This window comes from Pseudophryne corroboree, chromosome 10, assembly GCF_028390025.1.
Source record: "Pseudophryne corroboree isolate aPseCor3 chromosome 10, aPseCor3.hap2, whole genome shotgun sequence".
Taxonomy (NCBI): domain Eukaryota; kingdom Metazoa; phylum Chordata; class Amphibia; order Anura; family Myobatrachidae; genus Pseudophryne; species Pseudophryne corroboree.
This window is the reverse complement of record NC_086453.1, coordinates 285,193,325-285,212,811: the sequence shown is the minus strand read 5'-3', so window position 1 is coordinate 285,212,811 and position 19,487 is coordinate 285,193,325.

Genomic DNA, 19,487 nt, shown 5'->3' with positions numbered 1-19,487 from the left:
GGAGGATGCTGGGGACAATTGTATTGAAGGCTGAGCTGAATTCGACAAACAGGACCCTCGCGTAGGTACCGGGAATGTCTAGGTGCTGTAGAATGTAGTGCAGGCCCGGGTTGACTGCATCAACGCACCTATTCGATCGATAGGCGAACTGTAGGGAGTACAGTTGGGGCCAGTCACAGTTTTCAGATGATTCAAAACCAAATGCTCAAGCGTTTTCATGACCACAGACGTCAGTGCTATCGGCCTGTACTCGTTTAGGTTTGTGATAGAGGGTTTCTTGGGGACCAGGACTATAGTGGACCTTTTGAGGCAGGCAGGGACGTTCTGTAGCTCCAACGATTTGTTGAAGATCTTGGTGAATATGGGGGCAAGCTGACCCGCACATGCTCTCAGGGCATCAGGGCAGATAACACTCTGTCAGGACCAAGAGCTTTCCTGGGTTTGGCCCTTTTGAACAGTGCCTCCACCTCTTCTTGGGTGACTTGCAGTGCCTGGAGTTAGAGAAAATTTATTGAAAGCGCTGTCCAATTTTGAAGAGTATTTTATTAAAATAATTTTTTTAAAAACAACAAAATTAAATACATCCACATTAAATACTAATCCAAAAGGTCTCTGTGATTAATAAGTCCGACTATGGACATAAAGTATTTCAAAGACTGCTTTTGTCCTTGCAATACTTTTTAGGAACACAACTGTGCACAGTGGATACAATTTTATTATAACAAATATACCTCATTAAAAAGCAACATTTGTATCTGTGGCTCATAAGAGTATTACTACAAATATTCCACCACAATATGCATCAATTAAAATATTCTAATCAACAGCCTTTCAATATGAATTATAACTTCCTAAAATTGTATAATCAATAGGTCACAGTCCCAATTATGTTTGTATAGATATATGATGATTTATTATCGCTTGAATCTTTCCACTGGGAAGATCATATAACTCCAGACATTCAGCAATATCACTGGAATTAGAACATACTAATTAAATGGAGCATTAAACGTTTGCCAATCAATGAATTTTCCTCACCGTGGGTACTCACACCAGGTGACTCTGATGTTTCCCACGGGCGTCCCCGTGTATTAATTGTACAAATATTTTATCTGGGTTCCACTTTTAGTGAGATCATTTATCATGCTCCTTGATAATTGTAGTTCTTTATCAGGCTGTATAGAATAAATGGTTGTGTCTCACCATGCATTTAGCGGCTGCGCCTCCTGTCAGGCATGAAGTTCTATTTCGTGCGCACTGCACCGTCTCTCTGCCGTTAGTGATCCAGCGACCACCTTGTGATGTTCGGCAGGATATTCTCTACGGTTGCGCCTCTCACTAGATCTTTGGGCTCCGTCTATAGAAGCACCTTACTGCCGTCCGAAGTATAGTGGCCTGCCTACCGCTGCCCCTGTCGTGATAACAGCATTCACTGCAAAACCTCTGGACAGACGGCTGTATCCTCGGCTGGGCTCACGATGTCAGGTCTGCTTGGAATGGCCAGATGAATGCCCGTGCTGGAGGCTCCTATGCCGCTTTCAAAAGACTGATGTCCACACTGCTCGGGAGCAACTCTTGACGCGTTTCTCAGCCAAATTACAACGGCTGTTTCCTCAGAAGAATTCTTCTGAGGAAACAGCCGTTGTAATTTGGCTGAGAAACGCGTCAAGAGTTGCTCCCGAGCAGTGTGGACATCAGTCTTTTGAAAGCGGCATAGGAGCCTCCAGCACGGGCATTCATCTGGCCATTCCAAGCAGACCTGACATCGTGAGCCCAGCTGAGGATACAGCCGTCTGTCCAGAGGTTTTGCAGTGAATGCTGTTATCACGACCGGGGCAGCGGTAGGCGGGCCACTATACTTCGGACGGCAGTAAGGTGCTTCTATAGACGGAGCCCAAAGATCTAGTGAGAGGCGCAACCGTAGAGAATATCCTGCCGAACATCACGAGGTGGTCGCTGGATCACTAACGGCAGAGAGACGGTGCAGTGCGCACGAAATAGAACTTCATGCCTGACAGGAGGCGCAGCCGCTAAATGCATGGTGAGACACAACCATTTATTCTATACAGCCTGATAAAGAACTACAATTATCAAGGAGCATGATAAATGATCTCACTAAAAGTGGAACCCAGATAAAATATTTGTACAATTAATACACGGGGACGCCCGTGGGAAACATCAGAGTCACCTGGTGTGAGTACCCCCGGTGAGGAAAATTCATTGATTGGCAAACGTTTAATGCTCCAATTAATTAGTATGTTCTAATTCCAGTGATATTGCTGAATGTCTGGAGTTATATGATCTTCCCAGTGGAAGGATTCAAGCGATAATAAATCATCATATATCTATACAAACATAACTGGGACTGTGACCTATTGATTATACAATTTTAGGAAGTTATAATTCATATTGAAGGGCTGTTGATTAGAATATTTTAATTGATGCATATTGTGGTGGAATATTTGTAGTAATACTCTTATGAGCCACAGATACAAATGTTGCTTTTTAATGAGGTATATTTGTTATACAGGTTGAGTATCCCATATCCAAATATTCCGAAATACGGAATATTCCGAAATACGGACTTTTTTGAGTGAGATTGAGATAGTGAAACCTTTGTTTTTTGATGGCTCAATGTACACGAACTTTGTTTAATACACAAAGTTATTAAAAATATTGTATTAATGACCTTCAGGCTGTGTGTATAAGGTGTATATGAAACTTAATTGAATTGTGTGAATGTAGACACACTTTGTTTAATGCACAAAGTTATAAAAAATATTGGCTAAAATTACCTTCAGGCTGTGTGTATAAGGTGTATATGTAACATAAATGCATTCTGTGCTTAGATTTAGGTCCCATCACCATGATATCTCATTATGGTATGCAATTATTCCAAAATACGGAAAAATCCCATATCCAAAATACCTCTGGTCCCAAGCATTTTGGATAAGGGAGACTCAACCTGTAATAAAATTGTATCCACTGTGCACAGTTGTGTTCCTAAAAAGTATTGCAAGGACAAAAGCAGTCTTTGAAATACTTTATGTCCATAGTCGGACTTATTAATCACAGAGACCTTTTGGATTAGTATTTAATGTGGATGTATTTAATTTTGTTGTTTTTAAAAAAATTATTTTAATAAAATACTCTTCAAAATTGGACAGCGCTTTCAATAAATTTTCTTCTTGCCTATTGTTCTATATAATATTGGGATTCAACACCCCAATGATTTGAGGGCAGCAGTCCATTTTTAAGAGGAATTGATTTGTAAGATCTGTAGGGTTGGATAACCGACACACACTATTCAGTTCAGCGCTTTCTTGTTTTTATTTTTTAGTGCCTGGAGTTGGCCTTCGGTGTTCGGGGCATCGTAGAGGTGATTGTTTGGGTCGCAGGGGACTTCTTTTGTGAACCTGCAATAAAAAGTGCTTCAGCTTGTCTGCTAGGTCTTGGTGCATGGTGGTGGACTTCAGTGTTTTCTTGCAGTTGGTTATGGATTGCATTTCTTTCCATACAGATACAGGCTCATTGGTGGAGAGATCGTTTGACAGCTTGTCTGAGAACCGCTTTTTTGCTAGCCTGATTTCTTTAGTCATAAAGTTCCTAGTTCGGTTGTATATTGCTCTGTCACCGCTGCTATAGGCCTCCTCTTTGGCCCGACAAAGTTGCCTGAGCTGGGCGTTGAACCAGGGCTTGTTGTTGTTGTAAATGCGGTAAGTCTTGGTAGGTACACACATGTCCTCACAGTAGCTGATGTAGGATGTGACAGTGTCTGTCGGGTCATTCAGGTCCGTTGCCGAGGCTTCGAAGACCCCCCTTTCCATGCAGTCGAAGCAGGCCTGGAGCTTTATTTTAGCCTCGTTGGTCCATTTCTTAACAGTCTTGACAACAGACTTAACCGCTCTCAGCTTCTGTGTATAGGTAGGGAGTAGGTGGATGAGGCAGTGGTCAGATAGGACGAGTGCTACACGTGGGATAGACCAGAAGGCAGACTTAAGAGTAGTGTAGCAGTGGTGAAGGGTGCGCCTTCCCTAGTGGGACACGCGAATTCTTGTTTGTACTTAGGTAGCTCCTTGCTCAGGTTAGTTCTGTTGAAGTCCCCAGCACTATAAGCAGAGAGTCTGGGTGTTGTTCTATGTCGGATATGCATACGGCCAGGTGGTGCAGGGCTTCGTTCGCGCAGGCGAGTGGGGGATGTATACTCCCGCAAGGACGATTGGAGCAAATTTCCAGGGGGAATAAAAGGGGTTGCAGTTGATACTTAGCATCTCCAGATGAGGGCTACATGATTTGCCTAGGATCGGGACATTGGTGCACCCTCTGTCGTTGATGTAGAAGCAGATGCCACCACCCTTCGTTTTTCCTGAGAGAACCTTGGAGCGATCGGCCCTGAAGAGACCGAAGCCTGGCAGAGACATCGGGTTGTTCAGCCACGTCTCCGTAAAGCAGAGGACGAAGGACCCTGCGCTGCCCATAAGGAGGGACAGTTCATCGAACTTGTTTGCCAATGAGCGCACGTTCTAGGGCAGGATCGCGGGAAGTGCAGACCGGTGCACTCGCCATCGCCACCTCACTAGGGTGCCTGCGCGACAGCCTCTCTTCTGAGCCCAGGTGCTTCTACTAGGGCCAATATGAGGGCCTCCATCATTCTCTTTCAGGAGCCACCGATCCGCCCGCCAGTCACTGCCCGGGCTGCAGGGGGCCGTCATCCACTTCGGTGTCCACAACGTCTGCGTCCCTGCCACACAGGGCAGCGAGGGCTGCAAGGGCCGCTGATCCAATTTCTATTGTGTAGGTGTGAAAAATCTCAGTGTGAGAGGCCTTTGAAGTAGATTTCTAGTGAGGGTAGTTATAACGTGTCTGGGGAATGGCTCCAGCAATTTGAAATTAACAGTGACCCTTCAGCAATTCAGAGCTTGAATATACTGTATATTAGTTGATTAATGCAAGAAAACAGAGTTATTTGTTGCTCAGAGAACAGAGGTGAATGATGTCTAAGTGAGGGGCTGGAAGGAGCAAAAGATAGGTTGTAGTCCACAGTACCTTGTCTGGGATGTCCAATGCAGATTACAGTAGATTCCAGATACAGAGGTTTAAATCCAGTGTGTATCTCAGCGCAGGAGTGCAATCCGTTGGTTTTGATGAGATGTCCGTGTAGAGTAGTACAAGTTAAAGGTAAATCCTTGGATATTTATGATTCATAGGTCAGTTGTGGTGAATTTAAGCTGTTTTATGGAGATGATCAGGAGCATGCAAAAGGTGAGGCAGCCATCTTGGCTGGCAAAGGATGACCTATTATTCACTATTATTCCTCTGTTCCCTAGTTCTGTGGTCACAATGTAACAAGCTGCACCTTACCCTTACTTAAATTATGCCTAATCTAATCAGATAGCTTAGTATACAGAGTGGGACTTCCTGACTGGAAACCGAGTGAGGCTCCATTATAAAGCAATGACTGATAATAGACATTCCAGTGATTTATTTATTTTTATTCTAGTTTTGAAATCTGGCTCTGGTTTCCATTCCTAACGGCTGCCCTCATACACCGCAGTTTTAAGACCTGCTATTATTCAGTACTGAGTATAGTTAGATATAATGTAATGTTAATCTACAGTACTCCCATACAATTAATGTGCAATTAAAAAACATATTGCTGCAGCTGGGATTTTCAGTGTGGTCTAGTTTAATTTATATTATCCTGCCATTACACACTTAATACTTGACGTATCTCAATAATAGGAAAAAATTATTGAATTTGTACGGGCTACCAAAAATCACAATGTATGTGTACACAACTGTATCCACACCAATAAGTGTACAGGCAAATGCATACACCCCCAGGCGCCAGTACTTAACACAAAATGGAGATTTAATATTGGTGCAGGCTGCTGCTCCTATTTGTAAGGGTAATTGTACCCCTTACAACAAACCAGGGACGTGCAGTCAGGGGAGGCAGTGCCTCCTCTGTCATTATTGAGTAAAATAATACAAGGAAGATACTTATGACATATTCTGTGTCATAAGTAACTTCGTAATATTATTTCTCTGACGTCCTAAGTGGATGCTGGGGACTCCGTCAGGACCATGGGGAATAGCGGCTCCGCAGGAGACAGGGCACAAAATTAAAAGTTTGACCACTAGGTGGTGTGCACTGGCTCCTCCCCCCATGACCCTCCTCCAAGCCTCAGTTAGATTTTTGTGCCCGGCCGAGAAGGGTGCAATCTAGGTGGCTCTCCTAAAGGGCTGCTTAGAATAAAAGTTTGTTAGGTTTTTTTTATTTTCAGTGAGTCCTGCTGGCAACAGGCTCACTGCAACGCGGGACTAAGGGGAGAAGAAGCGAACTCACCAGCGTGCAGGATGGATTGGGCTTCTTAGGCTACTGGACATTAGCTCCAGAGGGACGATCACAGGTACAGCCTGGATGGGTCACCGGAGCCGCGCCGCCGGCCCCCTTACAGATGCTGAAGAGAGAAGAGGTCCAGAAATCGGCGGCTGAAGACTTCCCAGTCTTCTTAAGGTAGCGCACAGCACTGCAGCTGTGCGCCATTGCTCTCAGCACACTTCACACCGCGGTCACTGAGGGTGCAGGGCGCTGCTGGGGGGGCGCCCTGGGCAGCAATGAGATTACCTATACTGGCTAAAAATACATCACATATAGCCCCTGGGCTATATGGATGTATTTAACCCCTGCCAGGATTACAGAAAAAACCGGGAGAAGAGCCCGCCGAAAAGGGGGCGGGGCCTATCTCCTCAGCACACAGCGCCATTTTTCCCACACAGCTCCGCTGGTAGGAAGGCTCCCAAGCTCTCCCCTGCACTGCACTACAGAAACAGGGTAAAATCAGAGAGGGGGGGCACTTATTTGGCGATATTCATAATATTTAAGCTGCTATAAGGGGAACACACTTATTTAAGGTTGTCCCTATATATTTATAGCGCTTGGGTGTGTGCTGGCAAACTCTCCCTCTGTCTCCCCAAAGGGCTAGTGGGGTCCTGTCTTCTATCAGAGCATTCCCTGTGTGTCTGCTGTGTGTCGGTACGTGTGTGTCGACATGTATGAGGACGATGTTGGTGTGGAGGCGGAGCAATTGCCTGTAGTGGTGATGTCACCCCCTAGGGATTCGACACCGGAATGGATGGCTTTGTTTATGGAATTACGTGATAGTGTCAGCACGCTGCAAAAGTCGGTTGACGACATGAGACGGCCGGCAAACCAATTAGTACCTGTCCAGGCGTCTCAGACACCGTCAGGGGCTTTAAAACGCCCATTACCTCAGTCGGTCGATTCGGACACCGACACGGACACTGACTCCAGTGTCGACGGTGAAGAAGCAAACGTATTTTCCAGTAGGGCCACACGTTACATGATCACGGCAATGAAGGAGGCTTTGCATATTTCTGATACTGCAAGTACCACAAAAAGGGGTATTATGTGGGGTGTGAAAAAACTACCTGTAGTTTTTCCTGAATCAGATGAATTGAATGAAGTGTGTGATGAAGCGTGGGTTACCCCCGATAAAAAACAGCTAATTTCAAAGAAGTTATTGGCATTATACCCTTTCCCGCCAGAGGTTAGGGCGCGCTGGGAAACACCCCCTAGGGTAGATAAGGCGCTCACACGCTTATCAAAACAAGTGGCGTTACCGTCCCCAGAAACGGCCGCCCTCAAAGACCCAGCTGATAGGAGGCTGGAAAATACCCTAAAAAGTATATACACACATACTGGTGTTATACTGCGACCAGCTATCGCATCAGCATGGATGTGCAGTGCTGGGGTGGCTTGGTCGGAGTCACTGACTGAAAATATTGATACCCTGGATAGGGACAGTATTTTATTGACTATAGAGCATTTAAAGGATGCATTTCTTTATATGCGAGATGCACAGAGGGATATTTGCACTCTGGCATCAAGGGTAAGTGCGCTGTCCATCTCTGCCAGAAGAAGTTTATGGACGCGACAGTGGTCAGGTGATGCGGATTCCAAGCGGCATATGGAAGTATTGCCGTATAAAGGGGAGGAGTTATTTGGGGTCGGTCTATCGGACTTGGTGGCCACGGCAACAGCCGGAAAATCCACCTTTTTACCTCAGGTCACCTCCCAGCAGAAAAAGACACCGTCTTTTCAGCCGCAGCCCTTTCGTTCCCATAAGAACAAGCGGGCAAAAGGACATTCATATCTGCCCCGAGGCAAAGGAAAGGGTAAGAGACTGCAGCAAGCAGCTCCCTCTCAGGAGCAGAAGCCCTCCCCCGCTTCTGCAAAGTCCTCAGCATGACGCTGGGGCCTTACAAGCGGACTCAGGTGCGGTGGGGGGTCACCTCAAGAATTTCAGCGCGCAGTGGGCTCACTCACAAGTGGACCCCTGGATCCTGCAGGTAGTATCTCAGGGTTACAGGTTGGAATTCGAGACGTCTCCCCCTCGCCGGTTCCTGAAGTCTGCTTTACCAACGTCTCCTTCGGACAGGGAGACGGTATTGGAAGCCATTCACAAGCTGTATTCTCAGCAGGTGATAGTCAAGGTACCCCTCCTACAACAAGGAAAGGGGTATTATTCCACGCTGTTTGTGGTACCGAAGCCGGACGGTTCGGTAAGACCTATTCTAAATCTGAAATCCTTGAACCTGTACATACAGAAATTCAAGTTCAAGATGGAGTCACTCAGAGCAGTGATAGCGAATCTGGAAGAAGGGGACTTTATGGTGTCCTTGGACATCAAGGATGCTTACCTCCATGTCCCAATCTGCCCTTCACACCAAGGGTACCTCAGGTTCGTGGTACAAAACTGTCATTATCAGTTTCAGACGCTGCCGTTTGGATTGTCCACGGCACCCCGGGTCTTTCTTTACCAAGGTAATGGCCGAAATGATGATTCTTCTTCGAAGAAAAGGCGTATTAATTATCCCTTACTTGGACGATCTCCTGATAAGGGCAAGATCCAGAGAACAGTTAGAGGCCGGGGTAGCACTAACCCAAGTAGTGCTGCAACAGCACGGGTGGATTCTAAATTTTCCAAAATCCCAGCTGAGCCCGACGACACGTCTGCTGTTCCTAGGGATGATTCTGGACACTGTTCAGAAAAAGGTGTTTCTTCCGGAGGAGAAAGCCAGGGAGTTATCCGAACTTGTCGGAAACCTCCTAAAACCAGGAAAAGTGTCTGTGCATCAATGCACATCAATATAAGATATGGAAGTAGCAGGTTAGGAGGCACTGATAACAGTGCATCCCGTTGTGAATGGGACGGAGGAGAAAGCGGGGGGCGTGGCCAAGCACTGGGCTGTAAAAACCCATAGAAAATCGACGAGGAAGCGGCACTAATAGAAGTGCCGCAACGATAGGGCTAGATGTGATTGGACAGCGGATCCAGGGCTGGATCCGCTGGTCCAATCACCTATAAGCTGAAAAATGAGTGCTCACTTTCCTGTGCGTGCCGCTTCCTTGTCAGGCACAGTCCCCCTCCTGCCGCATGTTCCCCCTCGTTCTCTGTCCGCGCCGGGCGCCGCTAAGAAGAGCCGCTGTCGCCGCTGAGCAGAGCCGCTGTCAGACCTGCTCAGCAGGAGCAGTTGGAGGGCGGAAATCAGTGAGCCAAGGTTCGTCCTGCCGCATGTTCCCCCTCCTTGTCTGTCCGCGCCGGGAGCTGCTGACAAGAGCCGCTGTCAGAGCTGCTCCCTCCGGCCCACACCTGGCGCATGTCCCCCTCCAGTGTTTGTATGTCTGCGTCGCTGAGAAGAGCCGCTGTCAGTGTCAGACCTGGTCCCTCCGCCAGCAAGAGCAGCTGGAGGGCGCAAACAGATTCACTCCAGGTTCGCGTCTCTCTCTCTCTGTCTCTCTCTCCGTCTCCCTAGCTATATCTATTGGATCCAAATAAAGGTAGCCTCACAAGTTCTCAGTACAATTCAACTTAGTCTTTTATGGACTTTTTAAATTAATAATTATTGAATAAAGATTTTCATGAATTTTTATGAAATTGTTATGTCTAATATGCACTGAAGGAGTACTCACATGCTGCAGCATTATATGAAAATTAGTTATTAATAAAACAAGAAATATATATATTTTTTATTGAGAATAATCTATTTTGTTTGAATATAGAGTATTTGTCTCCTTTAATTGGTGCAGACAGCGCACTATTTTTTTCACAGGGAGTTTACTCCCTGCGATTATTGTGTTGGTTTGTACGGGCTAAACTGTCTCTATTACAGATATAAAAGGTATATATGGTTTAATTAATATTAATGGTCTGTCACTAAAGATATATATCTTCGCAACATCACTGCCTTACATCCTATGGGTTAAATGTAACAGCCTGTGAGAAGCAGGAAGTGCGGGATTTCATATGAGTCTGGCCAGATTTTTAAAGCGGTAATCAATTACACAGCAAAACCAGTTTGTTTTGTTGTATTAATGATTGCCGCTTTAAAAATCCGGCCAGACACACATGAAATCTTGCATTTCCTGCTTCTCACAGGCTGTTACATTTAGCCCCATATATTAGTTCCACTCTTACATTGCTATTCTCATGTATTAGCTAATTCAGGCACAGGTTGTAACAAACATTTTACAAGAAATTAGCTATTATACTTCAGGGATCTTGCTGACAGAGTGTGTCTCATACTATCCTGACATGCATTTCGCAATGTGCTTAATCATAGAAGTAACACATTGTTTAGGATCAGATGTCTTAAGTTGATCTCACACCAGTAGGTCCTAAGGCTATTGACTAATTGTTCCATTAACCAATGGCTAACTGGCTGTCAGCTTTTTCATTGGTTACCTAGTAAAGTACATAGTTTTCAGGGCTAGAACAGAGCATGCTATTTAACATTTATGTAATATCCAAAGAAAAAGATTATATATTCTTCACATGGGGGAATTTCTATTCATAAATTAGTCATCTCTAGTATTCAGGATATTCTTTGATTTATACATCTCAAATACTGGGTAAATATAATATCTTCCTGTTATTATAGCCAGGTTACATTAGACCCATAATGTAAAATTAAACTACAAAACTTAATTAAAGTGTAAATGTGTATAGCATTAATTGTATGATAGGCATTACAATCCTATTACAATTAATACTATAATTGATGGCTATATGAGGGAGTGTATCACTCATCACTTTATAATTTGCTACAATAAAAAGCATTTAATCAAAGAAAAAAAAGTCAGTCTTAAATTGTAAGGGATATGAAAAATTCCTATTTAACTGTAGAACTCCTCCTTCAGTATAATTTTCAGTACAGGGGGAAAATTAGCACTTTTCCTTTGCAATCACTGTTGGTCATTATATGTTTGTGGTGTATGTCACAATCTTCCAACCTTTTGTTACCTGTAGTTTTAGATCCAGGAAAGTGATTTCTGCATTTCTCACTTCATAGGTTAGCTTTAGGTTGAGATTATTTTCATTATGGAGTCAAAAGACGTTCTCAAATGTATCCTTTGGACCCTTCCAAATTATAAGGAAATCATCAATATATCTCACCCAAATGAAAATATGTTTGTTATCATTTTCACTAATCAGAAGACAATGGTCTCTTCCCACAACAATAAATATATGTTTGCTTATGTGGGGGGCAAAAGCCACCCCCATTGCTGTACCTCTTATTTCCAGATAGAATTTGCACATTATAGAAAAATACATTTATAGTCAAAACAGATGTAAGAAAGTACACTAAGAATTTACCAAAATTAGTCATGCCATCCTTCTCATGGAAAACATCCCTGTTTTAATGCCTATGTCAGTGGTTCTCAAACTTTTTTTTAATCACGGCACCCTAGAGTATAAAAAAAAATCACGGCACCCATAGGCCAAAAGTTTCGTAATTTAATATTTCTTTCTGAATTTCTGAATAAGTAAATTGTGTTTATACATCATCCTTCCAGTTAATTGTGTGGTGGGGGACAAGATTTGCTTCTGTTTGTCCACATATTTTATGATTGGTAGCCACCACCCTAGTTTTGCCTATTACACTGACCATAAATAATTTTAATTGGCCCTGAACCACCAACCCGAGGCACCCCAGCAAGTGTTTAGCAGCACCCCAGGGTGCCATGGCACAGTTTGAGAACCACTGGCCTTTGTTGTGTTTGGTACTCTAAGGTCCCAGACAGTATATTCACACATGGCAAGAGACTTTTACCTTTTTACATGGTGTGTGAGTATGTTCATTAATGCATGTCTATGATACCCAGTTATTGTGAGTCAACTGGGATTTCCCAAGTCAACCCATGATAGGTAAAAATTTGTAACCCCTTATGGGATTACATGATTTGGAAAGAGGCACTACATTTGCTAAAACGTGAGACTAACCAAACTGAAGTTTAGCACAGGTACTTTGAGGTACTTTTTGGTACAGGGGCTACACGTGCTTCTCTAATATTCCTAAAATGTACAGTTAAACATTTAAATTACCTTAAAAAATTACTTCTTATGTTTAAGATTGTCATAACACAAACAGAAGTACATGCATTCCCAGAAAAATTGATGCAGTAAAAATACTCTGCTTAAGGAGATCATCTTTTTTTATATGGCACCACAAAGGGTTTTTCATGCTGTCAAATTGAATGGCATACAACAAAAATATGTAGATACATTCAACAGACAAAGACTAGTTTACAAAGTTACATATTACAGATATAACACAAGATCATAATTATATAGAGTAGTCAGTAGGAGAGAGAGCCCTGCTTGTGAGGGCTTACACCAGTGTTTTTCAACCAGTGTGCCATGAGCAGTCTCCAGGTGTGCCGCTATAGAAGCAGAGCCAGGCCCGTCAGTGTTTTGCCACTACTGAGGCCCTGGAACGATCAATACTGGTTGGTTTAGTCATTGCAGAGCCAGTTCTAATTTTGGGCCCGGCCAGTGTTGGGCTCTTCTGGCTTTCTTGGATGTGGCTCAGGTGCTACCTATGGAGAAGCTGCGACATGACATCCTAGGTCACGCAACGGCACCATGCATCACCATTATATTTGAATGTGCCTTGGCAATATTTAAAATTTATTCAGTGTGCCGCGAGTTGTAAAAGGTTGAAAATCTCTGGCTTACGCTGTAAAGGGAATATGGATGGACACAAAGATAAAGTTGTGAAATATTGAGGGTAGAGAACTAGGAGGAAGTGTGGCAGGTTTGAATGGAAAGATTATGTTTAGGGCATGCTTAAATGCTGGGAGGCTGTATGAAAGTCTGATGGATCAAGGGATGGTATTTCAGAGGTTGGGAGCAGCAAGGGAGGAATCTTGAAGATGGGAGTGGAAAGAGGAAACCAAAGTATTTGTTCCCAGAGGAGAGTGGAGAGGTGGGAGTGTGAGCAGAATTGAGGCTTGAGATGTAAGAGTAGATGAGTGTCTGACAGCTTTATACTGTAGATGAGTAAGAGATATTATGTTTGATTCCTGGGGGGGCAGCAGAGGTAAAGGAGAGGCAGGAAAAGGAGGTAGTCATAGATGAGGCACTGTAGAGGGAGTTAGGCAAATCAGTGAGGCATAGGCTACAGTAATCAAGATGTTAAATGATAAGGGCATGAGTGATAGTTTTAGTAGCTTCCAGAATGGCAATGGGCCTGATCCAGGAAATGTTACTGATACGGAAGTGGTAGCATTGGGTGAGGGACTGAATAGCTAAATCACCTAATGGCTAAATCACCTCCTTTGGTGAATGAGTTGATGCAATCGGGAACTCCTTCATATCAGTTACATTATGATAAACTGTGGTTTTTCACAGTTTTACAAATTTGGTAGCCAACTATAGTCCAATATTAAGACTTAGGACACATTTGTACCCATATGTAGGCTTATTACCAACACTAGGTTTTTAACAGGCTTAGCATTAATTTCAGTGTAGAAAACAGGATTTTGGTACAACCGGTAAATCCATTTCTCTGATTCCACAGGGGACACGGGAGACTTATGATAGTTGGGCATAGATGGGTGGATAAGTGGAGGTAGCACTTTATATTTCTAAGTGTGACTGGCTCCTCCCCCTCTATGTCCACCACTCCAGACCAGAAACTGAGCCCGAGGAGAGACGGAAAGAGCAGAACTATAGAGAAGGAGGTTAACCATAGGGAAAGAATATGAAAATCTTTATAACAATCTTTGCAAACAGATGCGGTCACAACAAAACACCAAACATACAATGGCAGGAAACATAGCACAGGGAGGGCATCCAGTGTCACCTGAGGAATCAGAGAAATTAAGTTACCGGTAAGTACCAAAATCCTGTTTTGTCTTTCATCCAGTAGGGGATACTGGAGGTTTATGACAGTGTGGATGTCCCAGAGCACCCTTCATGGGCGGGAGAGCACTGAGACACCTGCAACACAGATCAGTCAAAGTGAGATTCATGGGCTGTAAAGGTATCAACCTATAAAATCTGACAAAAGTATTTAACCAGACCAGGCAGTCGCACAAAACAGTTGTTCGGCAGAAAACCAGTGGCGTGCGGTGAGGTCAGTGGCTGGTGAGGCACTGCAGCCATAATGTCCGCCGAGTCCCACAAACAACCCCTACCGCCGTCGAGCCAATGTACGCTACCGCCCCTAAGCCGATGCCCACTAAAATGGCTAAAACACAGTTGGAGAAAGAACCTCTGATGTCACCAGCGCCGAACAGGGAACCCGAAATGTACCCTTGCGGGCTCGCTTAATTCGCTGTGCTTTGGGCACTGTGGCTCGCTCTGCTCGCCACCAGGTTACTAAAGGGAGTAGTTGATGGCGTGCATAGTGAAAGAGCTATCCCGCCGGCCTAGCTCCTCCCCCTGACATCAGAGGTCCTTTAGCTCACTTGGTTATTGCATCTACCATGCCCACTACTGCCACTGTCCCTGCATGTGCAAAAGGCACACAAGCTCTCAGAAAACTGGGCGTAGTCTTGCAATGAGGATGTGACCAAACAACAAGTCCTCAATGGGAATGCTGTATCCATATGACGAAGGAGAAGGTGATGCCTTGGAAAGGCAGAGGGTGACGTGAGATGGTGATGGGGAGACAGTGATGCAGGGGAGATGCAGTGGGTGACGGAGAGAGGCAGTGGGTGACCGGGAGAGGGTGACAGGTAAAGGGGTGATGGAGAGAGGCAGTGGGTGACAGGAAGAGGGTGATGCCAGGGAGCTGGTGACAGGGAAAGGGTGACAGCAGTCGGTGCAAACTGCAGGTGACAGGAAGAGGGTGACGCCAGGGATAGGGTGATGCCAGGGAGAGGGTGACAGCAGTGGGTGACAACGGAACTTGCTGCGCTATATAAGAAACTGTTAATAAATAAATACTATGGAGAGCACATTACTATCCCACTCTGTTCGCAGTATAGCATGGAATATAAGCAGTACAGCCCGGTCCCCGGTGAGCTTAGACCATGTCAAATTAAAGTATCCGCCACTCCCACGCAAATCCTGGCCAGCCCCTGCTGCAGCCGGTAACAGAGAGAGGAAACAACAAACCTGCTCCCTGTGGTGGGGCTGCTCTTCCTCCAGCACTTCCTAGCTCCACAGGTACGGGGCCGTGTCTGGGAGCAGGGCTGGTGCATGTAAGCCCTAGGATAAATTTTAGCCTACCACCCAACCTCCCTCAAAAACCCGCACAAGTGACTTTTGGGAAAAGCTGGTGAGTAGACTCTAGGACAGCACCAGAGTCTACTCATTCCCCTTTCAGACCACCACCTATGAACACGGGTTATTGGCACATGAACGCACATAACCCGTGTTCAGGTGCGTTCTGAAAGGTGCAAGGGTTAAAATACTGGGTTGAGCGACTCTGTATTTTAAACTTGGTTGCAAGCAGGGTTGAACTCGTGTTCAACCCGGCTCACTGTGCGGTATGAACGGGAGCCAGGTCGATGCGATCTGTTTCCCGTTCAGTGTGTGTGTATATGGGCTGCGTTTGGAGATCATGTGATCTCCAAGCGCCGCCCCCGCAGCGTCACCACTGACGTCACCAACCCAGCAATATGCCGGGTTGCAGACAGCAGTGGCAAGGGGCCTGCAGCGGGTTGCACACTGTGAGCTCCCGTATCAGGCTCCCGTGTGCGACACGCCTCAGGCGGTCTGAAAGGGGTATTACTTGTACCGCTGGCTAGAGAAGGGGGCCCGGATAAAGACGGCACATTGACCCCTCCTTGCTGAAAACACCTAGTGTTCACTCTAGGCTGTTTTAGCAGGGCGCCGCGCCCTGCCCGTTTTTTAACAGGCAAAACCCGCCCTGCCCCTTTTGCGGCGCCCTGCTAGAACAGCCGCCCGCTCCCTGCCCTCCCGGCATGTATAGATGCCGTGCGCATGCGCGCGGCATCCATTCACGCATTGGGAGAGGGCTGGGGGAAGCCCAGCACCGACGGAGGTGCTGGGCACGCCCCCAACAGTGACGTCGCTGGCCACTCCCCCTAATTTGCGTGGCCGCGCCCCCATTTCGGGCGCGCACGCGGCTTCGCCGCGCGCGCACATGTGCCCCCGCCGCGCGCGCACATGTGCCCCCCTGAGTCCGGCGCCCTGCCCCTTTTCACTCCTACAGTGAACACTAAACACCTGGCTGTGTGTGTGCACAGATTAAAATAAAACCAAATCCCACAAAACATCACTACCCCCCCATACATACACACACACACACACACACACACACACACTACATTACACCATCCCCAAATAACTTCAATATACAGGTACTATAATCAGAGGCGTCACTAGGGTTGGTGTCACCCGGTGTGGTAACTCATGGTGTCACCCCCCATAGACCTCCTCCCATATCACACCACACGGAATCCTTAGAAATGTTTTTGTACTAGTTTTACTTGTAAATCATAATTCCTGTATATCACTGAATGCGATGGCAATAGTAGTGACATAGGACCCTATTCAGGTTGGTTTGCATATTCTGCTAAAAAACAGAATCTGCAATCATTTCTGTAGCATGCTGGGGTCCGTCCAGCATGCTAATTGGCATCCAGCGATGCGATCTCAATTATTTTGCGATCACATCGCTGAAGCAGATACGAAGGATGACCCCCTGCAGACGCAGCCAGGCTGCGTATGCAGGCAATGCACCTCCATTTTTCGGGTTGCAGCGGGTGCGTGTGATGTCACATAGCTGCCCCAAAAAGCTCTGATCTCCTTTTGCAACCACGCCCCGCTACGCCGGCCCCCAATTCCCGCCACTGTCAATGAAAGTGCAGTCCTTCAGGAATGCGACCGCACTTTGCAATCGCACTTTGATTGCATGCTCACTGTCACCATGGCGCATTTTAGCAAAAATCACTCGATTGCGATTATTGCTAAAATTAAATGCGACCAGAATTAGGTCCATAATTGAGTATGAGCCGAAATTCACATTATAGCACACGGTATGAGCCGAAATCCACATTATACTAGAGATGAGCGGGTTCGGTTCCTCGGAATCCGAACCCGCCCGAACTTCAGGTTTTTTTACACGGGTCCGAGCGACTCGGATCTTCCCGCCTTGCTCGGTTAACCCGAGCGCGCCCGAACGTCATCATCACGCTGTCGGATTCTCGCGAGACTCGGATTCTATATAAGGAGCCGCGCGTCACCGCCATTTTCACACGTGCATTGAGATTGATAGGGAGAGGACGTGGCTGGCGTCCTCTCCGTTTAGAAATAGATAGGAGAGTGAGAGTGAGACACTTCATTTACTGGAGCTTAGGAGGAGTACTCAGAGAGTGCAGAATTTTGCTGATAGTAGTTAGTTAGTTATACTAGTGACTGACCAGTGAGACCACCAGTGCAGTTTTATTATTATTTAATATAATCCGTTCTCTGCCTGAAAAAAACGATACACAGTGACTCAGTCACATACCATATCTGTGCTCAGCCCAGTGTGCTGCATCATCTATGTATAATATCTGACTGTGCTCACACAGCTTAATTGTGGGGGAGACTGGGGAGCAGTTATAGGTTATAGCAGGAGCCAGGAGTACATATTAAACAGTGCACACTTTTGCTGCCAGAGTGCCACTGCCAGTGTGACTGACCAGTGACCTGACCACACTGACCACCAGTATATTGTGATTGTCTGCCTGAAAAAGTTAAACACTCGTCGTGTGACTAGTGTGGTGTTTTTTTATTCTATAAAAAACTCATTCTGCTGACAGACAGTGTCCAGCAGGTCCGTCATTATATAATATATACCTGTCCGGCTGCAGTAGTGATATATATATATTTTTTATATCATTATTTATCATCCAGTCTATACTAGCAGCAGACACAGTACGGTAGTTCACGGCTGTAGCTACCTCTGTGTCGGCACTCGGCAGTCCATCCATAATTGTATACCACCTACCCGTGGTTTTTTTTTTCTTTCTTCTTTATACATACTACATCTCATTATCAACCAGTCTATATTAGCAGCAGACACAGTACAGTACGGTAGTCCACAGCTGTAGCTACCTCTGTGTCGGCACTCGGCAGTCCATCCATAATTGTATACCACCTACCCGTGGTTTTTTTTTCTTTCTTCTTTATACATACTACATCTCATTATCAACCAGTCTATATTAGCAGCAGACACAGTACAGTACGGTAGTCCACGGCTGTAGCTATCTCTGTGTCGGCACTCGGCAGTCCATCCATAATTGTATACCACCTACCCGTGGTTTTTTTTTTTCTTTCTTCTTTATACATACTACATCTCATTATCAACCAGTCTATATTAGCAGCAGACACAGTACAGTACGGTAGTCCACGGCTGTAGCTACCTCTGTGTCGGCACTCGGCAGTCCATCCATAATTGTATACCACCTACCCTTGGTTTTTTTTTTCTTTCTTCTTTATACATACTACATGTCATTATCAACCAGTCTATATTAGCAGCAGACACAGTACAGTACGGTAGTCCACGGCTGTAGCTACCTCTGTGTCGGCACTCGGCAGTCCATCCATAATTGTATACCACCTACCCGTGGTTTTTTTTTTCTTTCTTCTTTATACATACTACATCTCATTATCATCCAGTCTATATTAGCAGCAGACACAGTACAGTACGGTAGTCCACGGCTGTAGCTATCTCTGTGTCGGCACTCGGCAGTCCATCCATAATTGTATACCACCTACCCGTGGTTTTTTTTTTCTTTCTTCTTTATACATACTACATCTCATTATCATCCAGTCTATATTAGCAGCAGACACAGTACAGTATGGTAGTCCACGGCTGTAGCTATCTCTGTGTCGGCACTCGGCAGTCCATCCATAATTGTATACCACCTACCCGTGGTTTTTTTTTTTCTTTCTTCTTTATACATACTACATCTCATTATCAACCAGTCTATATTAGCAGCAGAACAGTACGGTAGTCCACGGCTGTAGCTACCTCTGTGTCGGCACTCGGCAGTCCATCCATAATTGTATACCACCTACCCGTGGTTTTTTTTTTCTTTCTTCTTTATACATACTACATCTCATTATTAACCAGTCTATATTAGCAGCAGACACAGTACAGTACGGTAGTCCATGGCTGTAGCTACCTCTGTGTCGGCACTCGGCAGTCCATCC